This window comes from Nomascus leucogenys, chromosome 12 (genome assembly GCF_006542625.1).
Source record: "Nomascus leucogenys isolate Asia chromosome 12, Asia_NLE_v1, whole genome shotgun sequence".
In the NCBI taxonomy this organism is placed as follows: Eukaryota; Metazoa; Chordata; class Mammalia; order Primates; family Hylobatidae; genus Nomascus; species Nomascus leucogenys.
The window spans coordinates 49,110,754-49,119,674 of record NC_044392.1 but is presented as its reverse complement, the minus strand read 5'-3'; positions in this window follow the sequence as shown (position 1 = coordinate 49,119,674).

Here is an 8,921-nt window from a genome sequence, read left to right as displayed (position 1 = left end):
TGGTATGATGAATATCTTGTAGTTAAATCCTTGTGCACACTGTAATCAAACTTTTAAAGAGCCATAGTCTCCTCCAAATTATCCCTTCTTAAAAGGCCCTTTTTAACAAGCACAGTTTTGAAAATGAAATGGTTGATGTTTGTTATAGCTACCATATCATTTTGTGTATAAGTAGAAGAAATGTTTTCATGAGTTGTGCAAGCACTTAATAGCGTATTGAGGCCCTTGTATAATCAACGTATACGGTGTATTTATGTCCATATTACAGGGATTCTTTCAATGCCTATTAGGTGACCAAGAAATCGCTGTTGAATGAACAAATGAGGAAGTCCATATGGATCTACCTCTGAACTTCAGTAATTGTCTAATCTTAGACAAGTTTCTAAACTATTCTGAGCTTGATTTCCTTATTCAGAAATGGGGAAGGGGGATAACATTGTCCAGAATTCCAGAACTGTAATGTTAATTACATGAAGTAACATCTGTAAAAACATTTAGCAAAAATGTTTGGTTTGTAGTGCATTCTGCTGAATTAACAACCATGGGAAGGCTGGGACTATGTCTACCTTGATCACAGTTATATCACCAGTCTGGTGCCTGAAACATATTAAGTGCTCAATAAATATTTGTTTAGTGAAAAAAGTTTGAGAGAAGTGTACTAAAATGAAAGATACCAGAAGTAAAAGAACTAGACTTATTCCTATTTCTAGTTCTATAAATTTGAGTCTTTACTTCTGTAGATTTAGTATCCTCATGAAAACTGAAGTGGATGGGCTAGATAATAGTAATCTCCTTTATTGACTACTTACTTTGTATTTTGCATACATTATTTCTACTCTTCATAATCCTGATAATTATGGATTGTTATAAGGAAATTGAAGCTTAAAGGTATTATGTAAACTGACTGGGTTTTCATGACTCTAACAACTGAATTCTTTCTGTTATACTGTTACCTCCCTGTTAATAACCAGAATCCTCGCTTAGTCAGCCCAGGCTGCTATAACAAAGTACCAAAGACTGGGTGGCTTACAAATAACAGAAATTTATTTCTCACAGTTCTGGCAACTGGAAATCTGAGATCAGGGTGCCAGCATGGTTAAATTCTGGTTCATAGATGTCCAACTATGAACCTGGTATGCTTCCTGGTTCATAGATGACCATATTCTCCCTGTCCTCACATGGTGGAAGAGCTCTCTGGGATCCTTATTATGACTGCATAAATTCTATTAATGAGGGCCCCACACTCATAACTTAATCACCCCCCAAAGGCCACAGCTCCTAATACTTTCACACTGGGAGTTAGGGATGAGTTTTGAAGGGATACAAGCATTCAGTTAATAACAAGTCCCCTCCAAACTCTAAAAGCTCATGAATCTGTTCTACTCTACACTGGTTACAAATATATTTAGTGGGCCAATCAGTATTTTAAATGTCTAGAAAAAAGTGTTAGGGAAAAATATTAGTCTAACTATTTTGTAAAGAAGTATTATTTTGTTATATGTTACCCTGGAACTTATCATTACTTGGAATCACCTCCACCTCTGTAATAATAAGTTTATAATGCCAATCTGTCTGTTAGATTTCTTGTTTTGGTCATTTATTGCTTTTCTCATTTCATTTAATTGTCTCACTGTATTTTCTTGAAGTTCACCGAGCTTCCTTAAAAATTATTTTGAATTATTTGTCAGGTAGTTCATACATCTCCATTTCTTTAGGATCGGTGACTGGTGCTTTATTGTGTCCCTTTGGTGATGTCATGTTTCCTTGAATGTTCTTGATCCTTGTGTCTATGTGGCGGTCTATGTGTTTGAAGAAGTGAGTACTATTCCAGTCTGTGGAGACTGGCTTTGTCTGGGAAAACCTTTCACTGTCAGCTCTCCAGAGATGCTGAGCAGACCATCTAGTGACTGGAATAATACCTTTAGTTTTCACAATTGTTTTCCACTGCCTCCTCTCCTTAAAGCTCTCCCATTTTGCTGATTCTCAATACATTGCACTTTCTGTCTCTTTGGAACCCACAGTCCACACATTTATCTTTCAGTCTCTGACTGTATTCACTTTTTTTTTTCCATGCTTAGATTCTGTAATGGTCAATTTTATATGTCAATTTGGCTGGGCCACAGTGCCCAGATATGTGCTCAAACATTATTCTGGATGTTTCTGTGAGGGTGTTTTTGGATGATATTAACATTTAAGTATCTGGACTTTGAATAATGAGGATTGCCTCCATAATGTGGGTAGGCCTTATATAGTCAGTTTAAGGCTTGAATAGAAAAAACAATGAAAGACCGACATCCTTGTTAGTAGGAGGAAATTTTGCGACCAGATGACTATTGGGCTTGAACTGCAGTATTGGCTCTTCCCTCGGTCTTAAGTTTGCCAGCCCACCCTGCAGATTTTGGACTTGCCAGCCTTTTTTATTGGGTAAACAAATTCCTTAAAATAAAGCTCTTTTTATATGTACACACTCTTTATATGAAAGTGATTCTGTTTCTCTAGTTAACCCTGACTGATACAGATTTCATGGTCCATTACTTCAACAAACCCATTTCTTGCTGGTATCCTCAGTTCCCTTTCCCTGTTTATCTTTCAGTCACACCTGCCAGGAAAAATCTCAGCCCTGGTTGGGTCTCACTCTGTTTTTTGCATCTGTGCTACTGAGCGTGGCTGGAGAAAAGTCCCACAGCTGAATACATTGGTGCCATGACAAATTCATAATTTCTAACTTCAAATGGAAACTCACTTTTTGGTGATCATACAGCTTCTATGGTTAGTTTTCTGTGTTCTACAACAGTTATTTTAAACCATCTCTACTCTCTTTAATTATTTGACCCCTTCCTCTCCCTTCTCACTCTTAAAAGGTGGTCTTGTCTCTTTATTTTATAAAGAAAATAAAAATCATACCAGGGAATACTACTCAGCCATAAAGAAGAATGAAATAATGTCTTTTGCAGCAACTTGGATGGAACTGGAGGACATTATTCCGGGTGAGTTAACTCAGGAATTGAAAACCAAATGCCGCATGTTCCCACTCATGAGTAGGAGCTAATCTATGGGTACACAAAAGCATACAGAGTAGTATAATGGACACTGGAAACTCAGAAGCAGGGGGGAAGTAAGGAGGGTGAGGAATGAAAAACTACCTACTGGATATAACATATACTACTCAGGTGGCTGGTGCATTAAAATTCTAGACTTTAGCACTATATAATTCATCCCTGTAACAAAAAACCACTTGTATCCCTAAAGCTATTGACATAAAAAATTAACAAAAGAAAAGAAAAATCAACAAATCAAAATTCCTAAACTTTCATGGAATCACAAACTTGCTGGCATTTATTTGCATTCATGTTTTCTTTCTGTTACATAGAAAAGTGTTCATCTAAGCATAATCTGTCTCCCTGGATGTTATCTTCTCCTGCCTTCTCGGGAAACTTGCAATGTTGATCATTCCCTCAGTTTTCTATACTTCAGTCTCTCTTCATTGGTTCTTTCCCGTTACATTTACACATACTCAAGTCTTGCTCATTTGGCTAAATCCTGCCTTGTGCACACAACCCCACTTGGCATTTCTCCTCCCCTTCATAGTTAGTATTCTTTTTTTTTTTGAGATGGAGTCTCTTTCTGTCACCCAGGCTGGAGTGCAGTGGCATGGTCTTGGCTCACTACAACCTCTGCCTCCTGGGTTCAAGTGATTCTCCTGCCTCAGCCTCCCAACTAGCTGGGATTACAGGCACCTGCTCCCATGCCCAGCTAATATTTTTTGGTATTTTTAGTAAAATGGGGTTTTACCATGTTGGCCAGGCTGGTCTCAAACTGCTGACATTCTTCTTAGCAGGAGGAAATTATTGTTGTCAGGTAGCATCCTTGTTGTCAGGTGATCTGCCCGGCTTGGCCTCCCAAAGTGCTGAGATTACAGGCGTGAGCCATCATTCCCTGCCATAGTTAGTATTCTTGAAAAATTTATCTTTTTATGTTTCTACTTATTTTCCTTGTATTCCTCAACCCATTCCATTGACCGTCACTGATCACCATGTTACCAAATCATCAGGTGCTTTTCAGCACTTATCTTACTGGGCTTCTCAGAAATACTTGACGATAATTACCTCCTCTTCCTTGCAGCATGTTCTTTCCTAGCTTTTGTGACGCCATACATACCTGGTTTTCGATCTACCTCTCTGACTGCTTCTTTCATTTCTCCTTTTTAGTTAGTTTCTTTTTTTTTTAACTTTTGCCATTTTTAAAAATGTTGCTATTCCTCAAGGTCTGTCCTAGACTAGTTCTCCATCTTTTTTTTTTTTTTCCGATACGGAGTCTTTCTGTCACCCAGGCTGGAGTGCAGTGGTGTGATCTCGGCTCACTGCAACCTCCGCCTCCTGAGTTCAAGCGATTCTCCTGCCTCAGCCTCCCCAGTAGCCAGGACTACACCATACGCCACCAGGCCTGGCTAATTTTTTTTTGTATTTTTTGTAGAGACGGGGTTTTGCCATGTTGGCCAGGCTGATCTGGATCTCCTGACCTCAGGTGATACGCCCACCTTGGCCTCCCAAAGTGCTGGGATTACAGGTATGAGCCACTGCACCCGGCCAGTTCTCCATCTTTTTCTTCCTGTATGTGCTGAATAATCTCATCTACTCTATGGCTTTGATTACTATTGATATGTTGATATTTTCCATTTATATATAAAATCCAAACCTATCACCTCAACTCCAGACCGATGAAACCAATTGCCAAAAAGATATCAGTTTTTGAAACCTCAAAGTTACCTCCAACTCAATGTAGGTAAAACTGAATTTGTCATCTCCCATCGCTACAGTGAGCCTCCTTTGTGCTTTCATCTCAGTAATGACACCACTATCTGCTCAGTTTCCCCAACTGTAAATCTAATATCATCTTTTATCTCCTCTCCATCATCCCTTCAATATATTACCAACTCCTACTGATTTTAATTCTCGAATGTATTCATTGCTCTCTTTCCCCACCCCCATTATCCTAGCTGGGCCATCATTGTCTCTTATGGAACTACTGTAATTGCCTCCTAATGTTTTCCTTGTTTCCGTTGTGACCCTCTCCAACCCATTCTCCACACTGCAGCCTGAGTGATCCTCATAAACTGTCAATCTGGTTAATCACTTCACTGTTTAAAATGACAATGATTTTTTGTTGCCCTCAAGATAAACTTAATATGGTTTGCAAGGCCCTCATAAACCTTGCTAACTTCACGTTTTCCATCTATCTCTTGGTATTCTAGGTTCTGGTCAGATTTAATGCTGACTTCCTTGAACCCAATGTGCTTTCTCTTGCCTCCAGACTTAATTTCACTCTTTCTTTTCCTGTTCACCAGGGTAACTTCCTCCCTATCCTCAGGTTTCAGCTTTAACACCAGTTACCTTAGGGAAGCCTTTGTTGACCCTGCTAAACTGAGTTAGATATTTCTGTTGTTATTAACTCTGAGCTTCTCTGACCATTGCGTTCGTAGCAAGATGGTGTGAAATTCATCTCACTAGCCTACTTCTACTCATCTCCTCTTTATATATGGTCAGGGACGAAACCTGGGGATTGACTTGGTCATGGTCCACATACTAAAGCTAATGTGGCCGGGTGCAGTGGCTCATGCCTGTAATCCCAACACTTTGGGAGGCCAAGGTGGGCATATCACTTGAGGCCAGGAGTTCGAGACCAGCCTGGCTAACATGGCAAAATCTGTCTCTACTAAAAATACAAAAATTAGCCAGGTGTAATCCCAGTTACTCGGGAAGCTGAGGCACAAGATTCTGTTGAACCCGGGAGGCGGAGGTTGCAGTGAGCCGAGATCATGCCACTGCACTCCAGCCTGGGTGACAAAGCGAGACCCTGTTAAAAAAAAAAAAAAAAAAAAAAAGCAAATGTGAAGACATTTTGTAAGGTGCGCCAGGGAAAAAGGGAGGCAAGTGTACTCTTAGCATAAGACCAAGGTTATTATTTCATAAGAAATAGGGTCAAAGTAATGTTAATAGGAGGAATAAAATTGACATATATATATACCAGAAAAAGAGGCTTTCATAAGGAAAATAATCCTCATAGTAATGAATTGCATTTGAACTCAAGTGCATGAGAAAACCAGCCACAACCTGGAGTTAAAATCTCAGTTGTTTCTCACTGCACCCACACCCCAACAATACATGGGACAACAACTCATCTTTCCCTCCACCTACGTCTGCATTCTCATCCCACTAAGGGGCACTGACAGATGCTAAGACCAGCGCTCACTGTAATTCCCAGGTAGAACTTAAAATAGATGGAGAAGAAATAATGCCTCAGTAATGCCCAAGGTTGAGGAATTTTCAAGATACAAGAAAGGACTTAGGGATTCAATATTCAGAAGGGAGGGCTGCATATTTCACAGATAAGCAATAGAGGCCCTCAACAGAAAAGAGCTATAAAGGATATATTAGTTCACTCATTTACTATGTATCTATTGAGTGTCTGCATTGTGCATCTAATTCTCATGAGTCCTTGAGTCATATTTTAGCATGAAGTTAGGAAAACTTCAGCTGGGCGTGGTGGCTTATGCCTGTAATCCCAGCACATTGGGAGGCCGAGGCGGGCGGGTCACCTGAGGTCAGGAGTTTGAGACCAGCCTGATCAATATGATGAAACCTCATTTCTACTAAAAATACAAAAATTAGCTGGGCGTGGTGGGCGCCTGTAATCTCAGTTACTCGAGAGGCTGAGACAGGAGAATCGCTTGAACCTGGGAGGCGGAGGTTGCAGTGAACGCAGATCATGCCGTTGCACTCCAGCCTGGGCAACAAGAGCAAAACTCCATCTAGTAACACCAACTGTTCCCCAAAAACTTATTGAAATAAAAAAAAGTATAAAGCCAACTAAGGCAAAATATTGTAACCAATTAATGAGTAGTGAAGATAATAGATGTTTGTCTTAGAATCTCAATGAAGAGATCATTGTGTGTCAGGGTGATTAGGGAAAGATTTTAGGGAGGAGGTGGGACTCAGCCTAGGTCTTATAAACTGCATAGAAATTGTCCAGATAGCCAGGAAGGAGAGAAGCACTCCAAATAGATAAAAGTATGCCAATATGTCTTTGAAGTAAAGACAATCATAAGGCATCATAATGACAACAAATAGACTAGTCTGGTTTGAACACATGCTTGGCTGCAGAAATTATCATGGGAGCCAGGGTTTAAAAGGTGGATTGACACTAAATAGTGGAGGGCCTTAAATTCCAAACTGAAAATCTTGGATTTTGTCTTGCAGAAATTGCCACACAATTTGTTTTAAAAGAAGAGTGGTGACAAATCAGATTTTTAAAATCTTTTGTTATTTGAATTCTTGTCATGGATGTTTTAAGGGTTTGGAAAATGATAACCTGCTCAAAAATCTATCTTTTGGGTAGTTTCAGATTATTACATGTGACTATCAGCTCTTTACTAACAAGGGAAAAGTGCTTATTACATATTGCATAGATTACAATATTTGACAGAGTATACTTGCTGAAAAAACTTATAATTACCGTGACTTAATGCAAATATTAGCAATGTGCAATTAGTGCAGAAGATGGAGAAGAGATGGGTACTTACAGTACTTAAATACTGACTACTGAATTTTAGTTTGAGTGGGACCCAATTCTAGAACTCAGTTTAGTTTTCTCTTCAGAAAAGAAAGAGAATAATTAAATGTATATGTCAAGTTCATAAATAGAGGGACAATGATCTTTGGTAGTACCAGGGTCAAAGAAAATGGGGTAGGTTTAGGGTATTTTCCCTCAGTGAATAAACGTGGGATGATAGGAGGGAGCTCTGGGAAGGGGTTTGGGAGACAAATGGAGGGAAGTTCAGAGGTGATTGGGCAGAAAGGGAAGATCTTTGAAGCCAGAACTAGGCTCTGATAATCACTTTCATCAGTCATTTCTTTTTTCTTTTTTTTTGTGTGTGTTAGCTAAAGGTAGAAGTTGATGTTAGGCATTATTTGAGTTTCTTTGAGAGTTTCTATTGAACAAGCTGAATGTTGGTATTAAAATAATTTTATTTTCAGTCCTGAGAATAACCTCGGTGATAGCTATTCCAGCCTCATAGTTTTAAATACAAAATAATGAAGGCCCAGAAACCTTGAGTGGCTTGGACAAGGACATACAGATAGTAAAGTGAAGAAACAAGCCACTGTATGTATATTGCCTGGAACAATGCCTGGCACATAGCAGGAGCTCAATAAATACTTATTGAGTGAATAAATGGATAAACCCAAGGCTTTTGATTCCTTGTAGCATTCTTTCTACTCTACCATATAAATTATGGCAGATTTAATGGGAAAATGATTTATATTTGAGCAACCAGAACCTGCTTGCACAATGTCAAAGGATAATGATCATCATGATACAGATAAGCTTACCTAGCAACATAATGCCATTTTGCTGATACATATTATATTAGTTTGCTAGGGCTGTCATAGCAAGGTACCATAGACTAGGTGGCTTGAACAACAGAAATTTATTTTCTCACAATTCTGGGATCTAGAAGTCCAAGATCAAGGTGTTGCCTGAGCTGGTTTTTTCAGAGGGCCATGAGGGAAGGATCTGTTCTAGGATTATATCCTTAGCTTGTCGATGGCTATCTTCTCCCTGTATCTTAACATCATCTTCTCTCTGTCCATGTTTGTGTCCAAATTTCATCTTCTTATAAGGACATCAGTCATATTGGATTAGGGCCCAAACTAACAACCTCATTTTAATTAATTACCTCTATAAATAGCATATCTTCGAATATGATTACATTCTGAGGTACTGAGGGTTAAGACTTCAACACATGAAGCTCTGTGGGGGTGGGGAGGTCACAACAACACAGAGAGACCAGCTTTTCTATCACTGCATATTAAACTCTTGATCGCATTCCCCAGCAGCAGCCTAAGTGATGCTAATAGAGTTCC